This window comes from Hemitrygon akajei, unplaced genomic scaffold (genome assembly GCF_048418815.1).
Source record: "Hemitrygon akajei unplaced genomic scaffold, sHemAka1.3 Scf000057, whole genome shotgun sequence".
NCBI lineage: Eukaryota > Metazoa > Chordata > Chondrichthyes > Myliobatiformes > Dasyatidae > Hemitrygon > Hemitrygon akajei.
Window position 1 is genome coordinate 2,107,747 of NW_027331943.1, and position 18,233 is coordinate 2,125,979.

Sequence of the window (18,233 nt, forward strand, 5' to 3'; positions counted from 1 at the left end):
GAAGTGGATCGTTGGCGTGGAGCCGGTGGACTGATCGCTGTCTGAGGGGCAAATTGATCAAGTTCCCATCGGTCAATATTGTGGCGGGTCACTCGGGGTGAACGCGACCGACGATTTCCCATCGGTGAGTACTGAAGCCGATCCCGGGGGAGGGAAACCTGATGTTGTGCAGAGAGTCCCGTTAACTTCCTCGAACTGGCGGCCCCGTCCCGCTTCCTGGACACAACCTGTCGTGGTCGGTCCGGGTTATGGGACCTTCACACCGAACCGCCTGAGATGAGCTGCCGCTCAGCCCCTGGTGTTCTGGTCCCAGGAGCGGGATGAGGTGGTGATGCCGAGACTGAACCCATCCATTAAGATATACCTGGGGAACTTTACCTCCATCACCCGGCCCGGTATTGGATCCAAACTTCACCTGGATCGACGCCTGGGGTCGATGATTGTTTTACATATTTCCAGCACACTGGAAGCGGCCGTTCGGCCCGTTGTGTTCGTGCAGACTCGAGGGTTAAACAGAGTAATCGCACCCTCGGGAGACTCCTCCACGTGTATGAGTAGTTTCATCTTTCCCCGTTCAGACAGGACAGTGAGATCCAGATCTCTCACGTCCTCTCGGGGGACTAGGAAGTTAAATTCCTTCTTCTTTCCATTGCTACGACTTGCCGAAATGCTGACAGTGTTTCCCGATGTCTGGTCCTATTAATGCGAGAGTTAAGTCTTGTTCATGTTTGCCCAGCCTGTATCCCAATGCCGCAATGATATATTTCAGCAATCTCTCTTCTAAACTTTGTCTTCATTGTGAAGTTTTGTATTTGCACCTTTCTATTTATTGATTTGTTTGTTTGCTTGCTTATTTATTTATTTATTTGTTTAGTTAGTTAGTTAGCTAGTTAGTTAATTAGTTAGTTATTGTTCGCTAGGAATACCAGAGGTTTAGTTGGACACAACACGTGGCAGGGTAAAAGCAGCCATTTCAAATTTTGATTCACCGTTACAAAATGGCTGCAGTGTTAATCTTTGTCATAATGGAACTCATAGCATCTGATGTTCAGTTTGTTATTTCCTGTCTCGGTTATTTTCAGTGAGCCACTTCCTCTGTTTCCAGGGTAACGGCCCGTCAGAGCTGCAGCAAGTGTTGCAGTTTTTATCGCTCTGTGGTCACCGCCTCTCAGCGTAGAGACAGTGGCCTCGGGAGCAAATGTAACAGAGTGATAGTGGGAGGAAAGGATGCTGTGAGCATTGACTGTGTGGCATGTATTACACCAGGGTCAGAATGAACTCTGAATTAACAAATTGTTTGGGGTGGGGTGGCATTTACAGTCTAGGGTGGCAATCAGTTACTATCTGTGCGTTAAAATGAAGATGGCGACAATACTACAGTTGCAGGAAATTTAAAGTAAGGAGGTGAAAATACTGGAGACGCTCAGCAGATCGGCAGCACCTTGGACGGTCTCGGTTCTGGAACTGGGTCTTCCACCATTTGTCCTTTCAGAGATGTAGTCTGATGTACTGAGCTCCCAGCATTTTCTACTTTATAATTTTACATTTTGTTCCTGCTACACTGCAGGAAACATGGCAGCCAGCTGTGCTGGGCAAGATCCCACACAGCAGGAAGATTGTGATCAAATGTGCTCGGTTTAGCTGCTGGGGTCAGGCTGAATTGTATCCTCTTTTCAGACCGGGGAAACGGCCTGAGCACCAGCTCCGGCAGAGGGTCATTAGCTTCCAATTCCACTTTAGTTTGTGAATCGGAAATGGCAGGAACTCCACGGCAAATTGCCGGCACCAAGGCGTCTTTGTATGGGTGATAATATTGGGCTGGTGACTCTGATGATATGGAACTGGCAGTATACGGGCTACAGTCCAGGTTGGTAATTCGACAGATGTGATCGGAATTTTCTCAGTCTGCAGTGAAGCTGAAATCCCGAGCGGTCGGGCATTGGTTATGGGGAAATCACCGTCTACACTGTCCAATAGGATATCATATCTGTCAAGTATTTTGGAGATTAGATAAGAATGAACTAGGGCGTATTGCATCTTTTTTTGAGAAAGGTAGACCGGCATGGATTAGAATAGAACTAGATAAAATAGGAGAAAATACACCAGAAGATTTTATATATAAATGGGAATCTAAATGGATACGGGAAAAGAAAGAATCTCCTATATTAAAACATTTGATTGACTTATGGAATAAGATAAATGTTGATGATGAGACAAAGAAATCTTTATTAGCAAAGAGATCTTTAATTCAAAATAGACTTATTCCTTTTACAATGGATAATCAACTTTTATATAATTGGTTTCAAAAAGGGATTAGATATATAGGAGATTGTTTTGAAGGAGGTATATTAATGTCATTTGATCAACTAAAGAATAAATATAAAGTATCAAACAACACACTTTTTTGTTACTTCCAATTAAGGGTTTTATTTAAGAGAAAAATTAGGTCAAACAATGTTATTGCCGAAATCTAATGAAATAGAAACTTTAATTCAAAAAGGAAAAACTAAAAAAATTATTTCTTGAATGTATAGCTTGATTCAAAAACAGGCATTTAAACAAGGAGTCCATAAGTCAAGACAAAAATGGGAAAGTGACTTGAATATTAAAATTGAAGAAACAACTTGGTCAAGACTATGTCTTGATAGTATGACAAATACAATAAATGTCCGGTTAAGATTAGTGCAATATAACTTTTTACATCAATTATATATTACACCACAAAAAATAAATAAATTAAACCCAAATTTATCTGATCAGTGTTTCCGATGTAACCAAGAAATCGGTACTTTTTTACATTCTACTTGGTTTTGTTTTAAAATTCAACCTTTTTGGACAAATTTAAGAGTTTTATTGGAACAAATTATTGGAACACAGCTTCCACATAATCCAATATTATTTTTATTAGGCGATATTGAAGGGATAAAATCGAAACCCAAATTGAATAAATATCAGAAAGAATTCATAAAAATTGCACTGGCTGTAGCCAAAAAGGCTATTGCAGTTACTTGGAAATCGGATTCATACTTAAGTATAGATCGTTGGAAGAATGAAATTTCCAGCTGTATTCCACTTGAAAAAATTACTTATAATTTAAGAGATAAATATGAAACATTTTTGAAAATTTGGCGCCCTTATTTACAAAAGACAGGATTAAATATATAGGTGCTCCGAAGATAAAATAATTGGTTATTTGGGGAAATAAATAAATATATATACTAAAGTTATTACTTACTCCGTAGAGCATGTGGGGATCTTCCGATATCCAGGCACTCTTTCTTACATTTTTTTTCCTTTTTTTTTCTATAGGGATGTTAGGGGAGGGGCTAAGGGGAGGGGGGAAGGGTATATATTTTTTTCTTTCTGTAATCATTTGAAAACTCAATTTAAAAAGTTTTTTTTTAAAAAAAAAGAATGAACTAGGGCGTTAGGTGAAGTTGGGCAGTGATGTTGTTCATCTGAACTTTGGTAAAGTCTGTAACAAGTTCCCGCATGGCAGCTGATCAGGGAGGTTCAGTCACGTGGGATTCACAGGCTGCTGGCGAGGTGGATTCACACCGGACTCGAGAACAAGAAGGAGAGGGGGATGAATGTAGATGGTTCTAGCGAATGGAGGCCTGTGACGAGTGGGATGTGAGTGTCAGTGTTGAGACCTCTGTAATTTATTATTCATGCCATTGATTTGTATGTGAATGTACATGGCTACACAGAGTATTATGTCCCGTTGTGTTCACCCTTCTGTAGTAAATATATTATCAAGCTGGAGAGGGTGCAGAAGAGATTGCTGAAGATGTTGCCTGGACTAGAGGGCCGAGTCATAGGAAGCTTTTGGCTGAGCTGGGTCTTCATTGCAGAGGAGAATGAGGGTGACATTATAGGAGTTCATGAAATCAAGAGGGAACATAGATAATGTGGTTGGTCGTGGTATTTTACCCAGGTTTCAAGATTCAAAATTGTTTAATGTCATTCCAGTAACAAGTGTAAAGGAGAACAAAATAATTGTTACTCAGGACAGAAGAAAAAACCAAAATGATGGAGACCACAATAATAAACAAAACACAATACATGAAGTATGATAGTTTAAAAAGATTGATTGTATTTCCATAAAGTGACAGTAATCACAGGAGTGTCTGGACATATGAGACTGACATTGATACTTCTTCTGCATGTGCCTTGCGCGTTACACACCTGGGCGATCATGGCTCTCCACATCCAATGATCCCTCACAGCGTCAATGATATCTCGCACACTTAGATCTGTTAGTTCTTTCACGCTGTCCATATATTTCCTTCTTTGCCTTCCTCTTCCGCGTTTCCCAGGCATATGGCCTTGCAATGTAAGACATCCTATTTCTCCCTTTCTGATGACATGCCCCGGGAATTGAAGTTCCCTCTCATTTAATGTTCTCATTAAAGATCTTTTGGTGTGGGTACATTGGAGTACTGTGTCGTTAGCTACCCTGTCTCTATGTGATATTTTCAACATTCTTCTAGAAAACACATTTCTGTTGCTTCTATGTTTCTTTGGAGTTCTGATGTTATAGTCCACGTTTCGGAAGCATACAGCAAGATTGACCAGATGTAACATTTTAGTAGCCTGAGCCTTGTTGTCATAGAAATGTGTCTGTTGGTAAAAATGGGTTTCATTTTTTGGAAGTTGATTTTGGCAATGGCAAATCTTTTTATTTCTACTTTACTTCTAGCATCTTGTGATATAAAGCTACCGAGGTAACTAACGCTGGTCTTTTGTTCAATCTCTTTTGTTACTGACGGGCAACTTGCAGTTGGGAGTATCCTGCTCTTTTGATATTACCACATACTTATTTTTTTTACAGTTAATGGTTAGACCAAAATCTGCACTTGTTTGTATTACTTTGTCCAGGAGAATTGGTAGGTGTTCTGCAGCACTTGCTATTAGAGTGGTATCGTCTGCATATTGTTGATGGAAACATCTCCAATTTTTATCCCATCTAGGTCTTCTGTTTCTCTGAGAACCATTTCAGTATAGATATTAAATAATTTCTGTGCGGCAACGCATCTCTGTCTAACTTCCCTTTGAATTTTAGTCCAACTGCTTATATTATCATCATCTTTTACCGCCACCGATTGATTACAATATGAATTTTGAAGCGGTTATTTGTCCCTTCCGTCAATGTTTAGTTAAATGAGAAGTTGAAATAATTTTTCATGTTGCACTTTGTCGAATGCTTTAGTGAAATCAATAAAACATAAAAATACATCATTTTGATATTCAATTGCCCTTTCTGAAAGCATTAGTAGTATGAAAATTGCATTCCTAGTTCCTCTATCCTCAATAAATCCATATTACAGTTCAGAATTTTCTGGACTTAAATTGTTTTTAATTTGACTCAGAACAATTCTCAACAAAATCTTTGTTATGTGACTCATAAGACTGATTTTTCTATAATTTTCGCAGTCAATAGTTCCAGGAATTTTAGGCAGAGTTATAAATACTGATTTCAAGAGATCGTCAGGCAATACACCAGACTCATAAATGCCATTATACTCTTCAAAAAGAATATCTACTCCCAGATCTTCTAGGGCTTGTATCATTTCCACTGAAATTCCATCAGGTCCAGTGGCTTTACCTTGTTTCATGCTTTTCATTGCTTTAGTTATTTCTTCTTCGGTAATGAGGGCCAGAATTAGGGTGTTTTATATATGGGGGTTCCCTCTATTATCTCAAAAAGCTGCTCTACATACTGAATCCACCTCTCACATACTTTATCCGTTAGGATGGGTCCATCTGCTGATTCTAGGCATCCTGTAGAGGAGGTTTTCTTAATGCCAGTAATTTCCTTAAATTTTCTGGTGCATTTCTTTGCTGTTGTTAATACGGCCTTCTACTTCATTGCATTTTTTGATTCAGCCATTTTTCCTTTGCAATATTGCATAATTCTCTGGTCTGTGAGATTGATCGTATGTCCATAAAGTGATGTTAGGCACAGGATTGTCTGGACATATGAGACTGACATTGATTGTATGTCTGTAAAGTGACATTAGGTACAGGAAAGCCTGGACCTACGGAGAATGATATTGATTGTCTGTCCATAAAGTCACTTCAGGCACAAGAGAGCCTAGAACTGTCAGGAAATGTTAAACCAGTAGTGGGTGGGGTGCGGAGTGTGGGTTAGTGAGTAGAGCTGTTAATCAGGCTTACTGTTTGGGGAAAATAACTGTTTTGAGCACGATTGTCCTGCCGTGGGTGTTACAGATCCACAATTCCTTTAAAGTAACACCAGAGTTGTAAAGAGAGTTTAGGACATATTGACCATTATAACGCAGGCTATTACGAAGAGGGGCCTGGATATTAATGCTAAAGTTGTAAAAGACACCAGGAATCCAAAACAAAAAAACAAAAAAAACAGAATTGAGTGTTGTTCTGGCCAGCTACTTGGAGGAAAGATGTCGATAAGCGTGAAAGAGTGTAGGGAAAATTACACGGACATTGCTAGTATTTCAGGAAATAATTATAGTGATAGGTTGAACAGGTTAGAACTCGATTACCTGGAATACAGGGGAATGATGGGGTATCCTAGCAGGATTCCAACTTTTCTATGCCATTTGCCCCTACAATTAGAGGAAGGGTCCAGGACCCTAGGTTGGGAAGCCCTGCTAGAGATATAGAAATCTATGATGGTATAAATAGGGTGAATGCAGTTAGTCATTTCCCCCTCAGGTTGCGTAAAATCATGGATTTAGGGCAAAAAGTGACACATTTAAGGGTAATCTGAGGGAGAACTACTTCACTCAGAGGGTGGAGCAAATGCAGAACAAGTTCCCAGCAGATGTAAGAGATGAAGGTCCGATTGTGGTATTTCAGAGATGTGTGGGGAGGTACATGGATGAGGGAGGTATAGAGAGCTATGGTCTGGGTGCAGGGGGATGGAACCACACCGAACATGGCACGGACTGGATGGGCTAACAGTCCTGTGTCTGTGCTGTAAGGGCTCTGTGAATCTCAATTGAAACTTCTACACATAATCGACATTTATTGCAGACTGGTCATAGAAAACATAGAAAATAGGTGCAGGAGTATGTCATTCGGCCCTTCGAGCCTGCACCGCCTTTCAGTATGATCATGGTTGATCATCCAACTCAGAACCCTGTACTTGCTTTCTCTCCATCCCTTTAGCCACTAGGGCCATATCTAATTTATATTATATCTAACTTATAGGTTGTATACAACACTGCGATTTATTTTGGACCAGCGTCTGCCCTGCTGAGAGCTCTGTAGAGCTGGAACCACATTGAGATTTACTGAATGCACCTCCAAGGGGTAAAAACAACCACTGGAATTTTAGTACCACCATTACAAAATGGATGAGTGTTCAGTTCATCTTTGTCACAATGAAACCGAGAACGTGTCACACTGAGTTTGTTATTTCCCCGCTCGGTTATCTTTGTGAGCCACTTCCTCCGTCACCAGGGCAACAGCTCACCAGAGCTGCAGAGAGTGTTGAACATGTTTATCGCTCTCTGGTTGCTGACTCTCAGCGGAGAGAGAGTGGCCTTAGATACGAGGATGCTTTGAGCATTTCCTGTCCGGGATGGAATGAAGAAGATTGTAGGGATTGTATTTATGCGATTCTGTTCTGGGGGTCAAACATCTTGCAGTTAGTCATCGTTTCTGCATCAAAAGAAACAAAATGAAATCTCCTGCACTGAGTTTCCAGTGCTATATTTTCAATTTTATATTTAAAACATTTTGTTCCTGTTACACGACGGGGAAAGTGGCTGCTAATTGACCTGGGCTACACCGCACTCAGCAATAAAATAATGAACAACTGTGTTCAATCTAACTGTGGGAACAAGCTAAAATGTATCAGCACCCTCTTTGTGATCCAAGGCCCATGTTTTACAGCTAATCCCTGTCTAGAAAGAGGATCATCGGGCTCCAGTTCTGTCATGGGTTGGTGTGGGAGTGTAAGTTTTTGAACTGGGATTACTGAGACACTGCCGCATATTACCGGCAGCAAAGAGCCCTGGGAGAGTTGGTGCTTGAGATACAATCTTGGGATGGGGGCTCCAGGAATATGGAGCTGGTAGTGTTTGGGCTTCGGTCTACGTTGGTGTTTTTACAGATGCGGCTGGATGTTCCGTGATGAAGCAGACGTCTCCGGGGGCTGGATATTGGTAGCGTGGATCTCTCAGTGTGAGATGCGGGAACACCAGTGTGAGGTGTGGAAAAGATGTGCGAGGCTCTCGGTGTGGGCTGTGACCCTCTGAGGTTGGACCTGGGATACCACACCTGATTTGATCCAGATAAAATGAGTCAGGGGATCAAGCTGTCAGGGTTTATGAGATGTTGAGCGAGTATTTCTGTTCTGTGCTCAGATGTTTGGTTCTGAAGTCTCTTTGGAAGCAAAGCAGAGAATGTTGCTATTCCATCCCTCTCAGGGAGAGGCTGTGATTAAATACGCAGTTTTGTGTTTGCACCAGTAGACATAGACCGGGGTTTCAGAATTCAATTCACATTTAGAAATTCCCCCTCACTGTCACCTTCTATCTGCCAGTGGGCAGATACTCAAACAGAAACTCAGGATGCTGAAGATGGAACAGAACATGGAACAGTACATCACAGGAACAGGCCCTTTGGCCACAATGGTGTGCCAAACCAGCAGAAAAGTAAATCAACACCCACCCTCAAAATCTAGGGTTGGTGGGGGGGGGGGGGGTTTGAAGTTAGGGCGGGGGTGATTATTTACCAACTGAATAACAACAAGTCTGGATGCAGTGGGGGTGGAGAGGGTGTCTGGATTAGACGGAGAGTCTGGGATCTGAGAGTGCTGCCTCAGAATAAAGAAGCATCACTTTAAAACTGAGATGAGAGACATTACTTCAGCCAAAGGTTGTTTGATCTGTGGAATTTGTCACCACAAACAGTGGTGGAGGCTATCGTTGGGTATATTCTTGTTCTGGATTGCTAAATAGGTTGAGAATTATAGCAGGAAGCAAGAATATAAAAACAGAGAACCACAACTCCTCTTGACAATTCATACAAAAAAAGACTGGAAATGTTCTATTTATAGAAGAGAAAAAAACACTAAACTAACCTAAAACAAAAAAAAAAGGACTGGGCAGTCCATTTGAGGACAAGATTACAAAAAAAGAAGAAAACGTCCTTCTGGTCAAATCTGAAACTTCACGGAGGGAGAAAGAAAAGAAAAGAAATTAGATTGTATGAAAATATTGAATAAAAGGCGGCCAGGTTTGTTCAAATTTGAAAGATGTATCGAACGTCCGACTTCTAATTTTCTCCAAGTTTAAACAAAACACAATGGAGGAGAGCCAGAAAAAAGCAGTAGGTGGATTAGGATCCTTCCAATGCAACAAAATAGCTCTCCTACCCAATAAATTTGAAAAGGCCATCACATTTACCATCTATAGAAAGCTTTGAACCAGGGAAGAAAAAATCCATCTCTGCTTCCATTTATTACCACAGAGTTAATAGGACTGGCTGGTTTTCTTAATATTGAGCAAGAAGCCAGCTTTCCACTTTCTTCTTTCACTTTCATTAGAAGCTTCTTCAGATCATCCTCACTTTCAGCCATTAGAATAGTATCACATGCATATCTGAATTTATTAATATTCTGTCTGGTAATTTTGACTGCAACATTTTGAGTCCTCTCGACCAGCATTCCTCATATGTTCAGCATCTAGATTAAATAAGCAGGGTGAGGGGGCGTCACGTGATGGCGTAGGGTCGAGACGTTGGGAATCCAGCTCCCTCGTAAAAAGTAATGAAATAGGGTTTAAATGAAGAGGAGTTAATAAATACCTACTAGAAACTGTTTATAAGTAACTCAGGATTATTTTTGGATATGGCTCCTAAACCGAAACAGAAGAAAGTTACTACTTCGAAGACTGCGCAAATCGGCGGGGGAAAAGGCCTAACCGTCTCGGCGAAGCCTCGGACTCAAGTTGGATCTCCTCCCGGCGAAGTGCATGGCAGTTCTGATGATGCGGGACAGGAAGTTGCAGCAATGTCGGCGGTCTCTGAGAAGAAACGGCAAGAACAACGCATGCGCGAAGAAACAAGCATGAATGAACAGATATTAACAAAACTACAAATCCCAATTACGGCTGGAAGTGAAATTGGATGTGGATTGGAAGTAGAAACAGACTCTTTGGGAAATTCAGAGGATGAAGAAGAGGAAAAGAAGGAGGAGATTAAAGGAGACATAAGAGATATCTTGATATATATGATGAATGAATTAAAAGCTATAAGAACAGATATAAGAAGGATGCAGACTACACTCGATAATGTGGTGGAAAAACAAAAGAAGATGGATAAAGTTCTGCTATAAAGTTAAAGAAATGGAAGAAAACACTGAAAGAATAGATAAGATAGAAGACAATAATCTTGCCTGGACAATAGAAAGAAAACGGATGTTGGAAAAAATAGATTTGCTTGAAAACTCTAGTAGACGAAATAATATTAAAATTGTTGGTCTTATGGAAGGTACAGTGGGTGAAAATCCAATAAAATTCTTTCAAGAATGGATTCCGAAAATTTTGGAAATGAAAGAAGGAAGCCAAGTAATTGAAATTGAAAGAGCACACAGAGCTTTAAGACCAAGACCTCAACAAGATCAAAATCCAAGATCAATTTTGATAAAACGCTTCAGGTACCAAGATAAAGAAATGATGTTGAAGGCAGCTACTCAAGGTGCTAAAAAGAGAAATGGGCCATTGATAATAGAAGGGAAAAGAGTTTTTTTTAAAATCCAGACATAAGTTACGATCTTCTGAAGAGGCGGAAGGAATCTAATCAAGTGAAAAAATCTTTATGGGAAAAGGGCTATAAATTTTTATTGAGCTACCCAGCAAAATTGATCATTTTCCTGGATAACGAAGAAAGCAGATTTTTCGTTGACTACCGGAAAGCGGAGAAATTTGTACAAGAATTACCTGATATCCACGAAGAGGACTAAAGAATTATAGAAATGAAGTGGACTAATGATGAAGACTGAAATAAGGTTGGACTTGACGGACATTTATAAGGAAAACAAAAATAGTTGAGGAGTATTAATTGGGAGTAGAGACATTAATTATTTTCTTTTTTTTCTTCACTAATATATTTTCTTTTTTTTTTGCGGGGAAGCTGGAGGAGCTCCTGATCGATGGCTGCGAGTTTCACGTGTACAATCATGGCAATTGCCATGACCCGTTAAATGGGGGTGTAATGTTGTGTTATTTTTTATTCGCAACATTAATGGTTTTTTTCCCTTATATATTAGTTACCTTTTTTCTATTTTTCTTTTTTGCCTGGATGGTTGGGGAGAGACTCATAGAAACATGGAGAATTTCAAAGAGTTCCCAAGGTATTATGAATGATTAATTTACTTATTTTTTTAAGTTTTAATGTTAATGGACTTAACGGACCTGTGAAAAGAAAAAGAGTTTTAACATATATTAAGAAAATGAAAGGAGATACAGCTTTTTTACAAGAAACACATTTAACAGAAACAGAACATAAGAAATTAAAGAGAGATTGGGTTGGAAATGTCATTGCAGCTTCATTTAATTCAAAATCGAGAGGAGTTGCAATTTTGGTTAATAAAACTTTACCAATTAAAATACAAAATGTAGTAATTGATTCTGTGGGGAGATATGTGATTATACATTGTCAATTTTTTTCAGAATTATGGACTTTTATGAACATTTATGCACCAAATGAAAATGATGCAAAATTCATACAAGAAGGTTTTTTGAACTTGGCTGATGCACATGATAAAATATTAATAGGTGGAGACTTTAATTTTTGTTTAGATCCAGTTTTGGATAGGTCAACTAAAGTTGCTACAAAATCAAAAGTAATAAAACTAACTTTATCATTAATGAAAGATTTAAACCTGATTGATATATGGAGAAAAATTAATCCAAGAGAAAGAGATTATTGATTTTATTCAAATAGACATAAAACTTACTCAAGGATTGATTTTTTTTATTATCAAAAAATATTCAGGACAGAGTGAAAAGTGTGGAATATAAAGCAGGAATACTGTCAGATCATTCCCCCTTGATAATGACAATGATAATGACGGACAAGGAGGAATCGATCTATAGATGGAGATTTAATTCCATTTTATTAAAACGTAAAGATTTTTGTGATTTTATGAAAAAACAAATTCAATTTTTTTGATACAGATTTACATTCAATTGAGGATAAAATTATTATGGGAAGCGATGAAAGCATATTTAAGGGGTCAGATTATAAGTTATACATCTAAAATTAAGAAGGAATACATGGCAGAAATAGATCAATTGGAGAAAGATATCATAAAGTTAGAAAAAGAATCTCAAGAAAGATATATGACAGAAGAAAAATGAAGACAACTTGTTAATAAAAAACTACAATATAATACACTCCAGACATATCATACAGAAAAAGTAATTATGAGAACTAAACAGAAATATTACGAATTAGGTGAAAGATCACATAAGATTCTTGCTTGGCAGTTGAAAACAGAACAGGCTTCTAAAACAATAAATCCAATTAGAACAAGTGTAAATAAGGTTACTTATAAACCTTTAGAAATTAATGAAACTTTAAAAAATTTTTATACTGAACTACATCAATCAGAATCACAAAATAAGATTGCTGAGATAGATAAATTGTTATCACAAATAACCCTTCCAAAATAAAATTTGGAAGAACAGAAAGGATTAGATATGTCCTTTACATTAAAAGAGGTTGAAGAAGCTTTAGGATCACTTCAGAGTAATAAATCCCCAGGAGAAGATAGTTTTCCTCCTGAATTTTTTAAAAAATTAAAGATTTATTAATTCCTCCTTTTATGGAATTAATATATCAAGTGGAAAGAATGCATAAACTCCCACAATCTTTTTTAACAGTGATCATAAGTGTATTGCCAAAAAAAGAGATATCCTTTAGAACCAACATCATATAGGCCTATTTCTTTGTTGAATACAGATTATAAAATAATAGCAAACATTTTATCTATAGAATATCTAAATATTTACCAAAATTAATACATATGGATCAAACAGGTTTTATTAAAAACAGACAATCAATGGATAATATAACCCGGTTACTTCGTATAATTCATTTGGCACAAAAAAGAGAGGAAATGTGTGTGGCAGTTGCTTTGGATGCAGAAAAAGCACCTGATAGATTGGAATGGGATTTTTTATTTCAGGTATTGGAAAAATATGAGTTAGGAAAATCCTTTATACAATGGATTAAAACCTTAAATACTAATCCTCAAGCTAAAGTAGTTACAAATGGTCAGATTTCAACACCATTTTGCTTAACGGTGTCAGCTAGACAAGGCTGTCCATTATCACCTGCTTTATTTGTATTGGCAACAGAACCATTAGCTGAATTAATCAGAACAGATTCAGACATTGGGGGCTTTAGAGTTAATCAAGAAGAATATAAGATTAATTTATTTGCTGATGATGTTTTGATTTATTTAACAAACCCATTGCAATCTTTGCAAAGATTATCTTTTAGATTGGAAGAATATGGAAAGTATGAAGGTATAAAGTAAATTGGGATAACAGTGAAATTTTACCCCTTACCGAAGGAAATTATAATCAATGTCGATTAGTAACTCAATTTCAATGGTCAATAAATGGGATAAAATATTTAGGTATTAGAGTTGATAATGATGTAAAAAATACATATATATAAACAAAATTATTTGCCATTATTAAATAAAATAAAAGAGGATCTTGATAAATGGGCGATGTTACCAATAACATTAATAGGTAGAGTTAATGCTGTAAAAATGAATATATTTCCTAGATTGCAATATTTATTCCAAACTTTACCAATACAATTACCTCAGAAGTTTTTTTCAAGAACTGAATAAATATGTAAGGAAATTTCTTTGGAAAGGAAAGATGTCAAGAATATCATTGGAAAAATTGACATGTAAATTTGATTTAGGAGGGTTACAACTTCCAAATTTTAAGAATTATTATAAAGCAAATCAACTTAATTTATTGCGTCTTTTTTTGATGAAAAAAAAACCGGCATGGATTAGAATAGAATTAGATAAGATAGGAGAAAACATACCAGAAGATTTTATATATAAATGGGAATCCAAATGGATACGGGAAAAAAAAGAATCTCCTATATTAAGACACTTGATTGATTTATGGAATAAGGTAAATATGGACGATGAGATAAAGAAATCTTTATTAGCAAAAAGAACTTTAATTCAAAATAGGCTTATTCCTTTTACAATGGATAATTAACATTTATATAATTGGTTCCAAAAGGGGATTAAATATATAGGTGATCATTTTGAAGGAGGTATATTGATGTTGTTTGATCAATTAAAAAATAAATATAAAATATCAATCAGCACTCTTTTCTGTTATTTTCAATTAAAGGCTTATTTATGAGAAAAGCTGGGTCAAACAATGTTGATGACAAAACCTAGTGAAATAGAAATATTAATTCAAGAAGGAAAAATTAAAAAAATTACATCTTGTATGTATAATTTGATTCAAAAACAGACAATTAAATAAGGAATTCATAAATCAAGACAAAAATGGGAATCTGATTTGAATGTTAAAATTGATGGAAAAAGTTGGTCAAGATTATGTTCTGATAGTATGATAAATACAATAAATGTTCGACTTAGATTAATACAATATAATTTTTACATCAATTATATATAACACCACAGAAAATAAATAGATTTAATTCAAATATGTCTGACCAATGTTTTCGATGTAATCAGCAAATTGGTACTTTTTTACATTTTACTTGGTCTTGTTTTAAAATTCAACCATTTTGGATAAATCTGAGACTTTTATTGGAACAAATTACTGGAGTACAACTCCCACATAGTCCAGTATTATTTTTATTAGGAGATATTGAAGGGACAATACCGAAACTTGAATAAGTATCAGAAAAAACTTATAAAAATTGCATTGGCAGTAGCCAAAAAAGTTATCGCAGTTACTTGGAAATCTGATTTATATTTAACTATGGATTGTTGGCATAATGAAATATATAGTTGTATTCCACTTGAAAAAATTACATATAATCTAAGAAATGAATATGATATATTTTTTGAAAATTTGGCTCCCATACCTACGAAAGATAGGATTAAATACATAGGTCCTTTGAAGATAAAATTATAAAGTAATTGGGGAAAGTAAAAATAAATATTAAAATTATTTTGAACTCCATGGAGCATGTGGGGATCCTCCGATATCCAGGCATTCTTTCTCTTCTTTTTTTTCTTTCTTTAGATAGGGGTTAAGGGGGGGGGGGTTAATATTATTTTTCTTTTTCTTACTATTTTATCATCACATTTATTCTTTGTAATTTTCTAAAAATTTAATAAATAAATAAATTGGAAAAAAATAAACAAACAGGGTGACAGTATGCAGCCTGGTCATACTCCTTGCCAATTCCTGAACCAGTTTGTTGTTCTGTGTCGTTCTAACTGTTGCTTCTTGATCTTTGTACAAGTTTCTCATAAGGCAGAACAAATGTATAGTTTATTATGGACGACACTGCTGAAGGCTTTAGAGTAGTCAATAAAACATAGATGAATACTTTTCTGAAATCCTCGTGATTTCTCCATTATCCAGCGTAGGTTAGCAATTTGGTCTCTGGTGCTTCTGCCTCTTCTAAAAGCAGCTTCTATCTGGCAGTTCGTGTTCCATATATTGCTAGGGTCTTGCTTGCACGATCTTTAGCATTACCTTTCTAGCACGTGAAAACTTCCGGTAATTTGAACAATACTTTACATTTCTGTTCTTGGGTATTGGGATAAAAACGGATCTTAATCCAGCCTGAAAGTCATTGTTGTTTATATTTTCCCAGATCTGCTGGAAAATTGCATGCAATACTTTTACAGCATCACCTTTTAGAATTTTTAACAATTTTACTGAAATCCTGTCACATCCTGCAGCCTTATTATTGGCAATGTTTTCTGTCGCCCATTCAACTTCACTTTCCAGAATGTCTGGCTCTAGATCGATGAGGGAGTCATTGCAGGTGTCTTTGCTGTCGGATCTTTCTGCAATTCTTCTGTGTGTTCCTGCCATTTCCCTTTGATGTCCTTTGCTTCTGTAAGGTCCTTCCCTTCTTTGTCATTTCCTATGCTCATTTTACATGAAATGTTGCTTTGATTTCTCTGATTTTCTGCAACAGATCTCTTCTTTTTTCCCAATTCTTTTGGCTTCTTCAGCTTCTCTGCATCACTCCTTTAAGTAAGTTTCCTTATATTTCCTTGCGATCTTCTTGAAATTTGTGTCCAGTTGGATGTCTTTGTACCAATCTCCATTTACTCCCTGGAATGTCGGAGAGTGAGCAGTGACCTTACAAAAGTGTTTTAAATTTGAAGGACAGTGTAACTGAATCATACTTTTTTATTTGTGTAATTCAGGTCATTGCCAGCAGGTGGGGCTTTCTTCCACGCAGACGTCAGACAAGCAGACGGTAGTCAACCAACGACAGAGTCAGAATGGACACAGGTATGCTCACTGGCCTCTTTCTCATTAAAACTCTGTCATCATGGTACACGTGTAGTCAAATCGTCAATAATTCAGAGGGATAAACTTGGGCGATAAAGGGGCAGAGAGAAAGTACCATCAAACGGGGTCATTGTTCCAACTGGTAAAGCTTCCATGAGCATTGGAACAATTCACCAGGTCCAGGGCAAGGGCATAACAAGGGGAATGATCGAATCACTCCCCTCACCACACAAATCTTCACCTGAGTGAAAGAAGAAGGAGCCCCTGAATAAGGTAACACTCAGACAGGAATACAACAGCGGGCAATGTAACAGTCAAGGGAACAGACAGAATTTCCGTCAGCATTTGGTACGCCCTGATGTGGGAAATGCCTCCGACAGCCATTGAGAGAAACAGATGTTGTTTTCTGTTTGGAAGGGCAGTGGTGAATTCTACCCAGATTAACGGGTTGTTGCACAATGGAGGTAAGGGGAGTTTCCGGTGTCTGTTTTCTGTGGCCGAGTTAAAGAACGTTATATTGAGGGAGGACGGGCTGGGTGCAGGAGACAGTGAACAAGAGAAATTGTACACAGGGAATCGGGGGGGGGGCTACTGAAGCAATGAAATGACCTTGGCGAATAGGATTAAAGTAAAACAAAATAATAAATGGAGAGGACACCGTACAAAATGCTGGAGGAACTCAACATGTCAGGAAGCACCTATAGAGAAAAAATAACCTTCAACGTTTCGGGCTGAGAATCTGTAAATTGATTTCAAAGTCGTCCTGGGTACATAAAATGGAGTCAGCACTAGAGGAGCGTTGTTCTGGCTGAAGGTCTGTGACCAGTCGTGTCCGCAAGGATCACTGTTTCACCATGCGTCATGTGTGTGAATCAAATAGGTTAATCATATGATATACTGGGTGGACTTATTCGTTGATTTACAGAGTTGGAGGAGTTGAATAAATTTGGGACTGTTGTCAAAGTGTTCAGCATCCAGTTAGAAATAGGAACAGAGAGTCACCAAGTACAGATAATTCGGGTAAATGTGAGAAGTTGCATTTTGAGAAATCAAATTCTCGAGCAATGTGCACAGTGAATGTTGGGACTGATAATAAGATTGATGTACTGTCGGGTCTTGTGATGGGTATGCACAGCTCCCTGAAGGTGGCAACACAATTGGTAGTGTGCTAACGATGAGTTGAGGTATTTGTTAAAGTTAGACTGTAACTGGATACACGTTGGTTAAGAGACAATTTCAGTATTGTGCACAAATCTAGTATGATGTGGAGGGTCTGTAGAGGGTGTAGACGAGTTTCACCACAAAAACCTGAGGTAACAGGTTTAAGTTTAGATGGTAAAGTTTAAAGGGGATTTAGGATGCATGTTTTCCACAGAGAGTGATTGGTGTCTGGAATGAGCTGCTGAGGGAGGGACTGGAAACAGATACTCAGCATCATCTGAGAGGCGTTTGAACTCATGAGTAGGCCGGGAACGGAGGGACATTGACCGTGTTCCTGCAGATGGGATTGGTTTAAATTGGCATCGTGTCTGCATACACATGGTACATCTACTATTTTATGTTCTATGACCGACTACAGATCTGAACTCCGCCATCTCCGCCTTCCTGTCAAATTGTGAGGATCACCAACTGTTCCAGTTGACGAGATTCTACATGGAGCGACTGCAGCAGGCGATTGAGGAGGGTGTGGAGGAAGTCGGCTCCATGTTAATGGGCGAGGATCACTTCACCGGGCCAGAG

General features: G+C 37.8%; 1 protein-coding gene and 1 long non-coding RNA gene across 2 annotated transcripts in view; one reads left to right on the forward strand and one right to left on the reverse strand.

Annotated features, from left to right (window-relative positions):
* LOC140721546 (NACHT, LRR and PYD domains-containing protein 3-like) overlaps positions 1-18,233 on the reverse strand; it is an 817,640-nt gene that overhangs the window by 260,018 nt on the left and 539,389 nt on the right. The gene's annotated exons all lie outside the window — the stretch shown is intronic.
* On the forward strand, positions 3-18,233 carry LOC140721487 (uncharacterized). Its single transcript, XR_012097386.1, has 3 exons — positions 3-124; positions 16,406-16,493; positions 18,073-18,233. It is a non-coding gene; the product is annotated as an uncharacterized lncRNA (long non-coding RNA).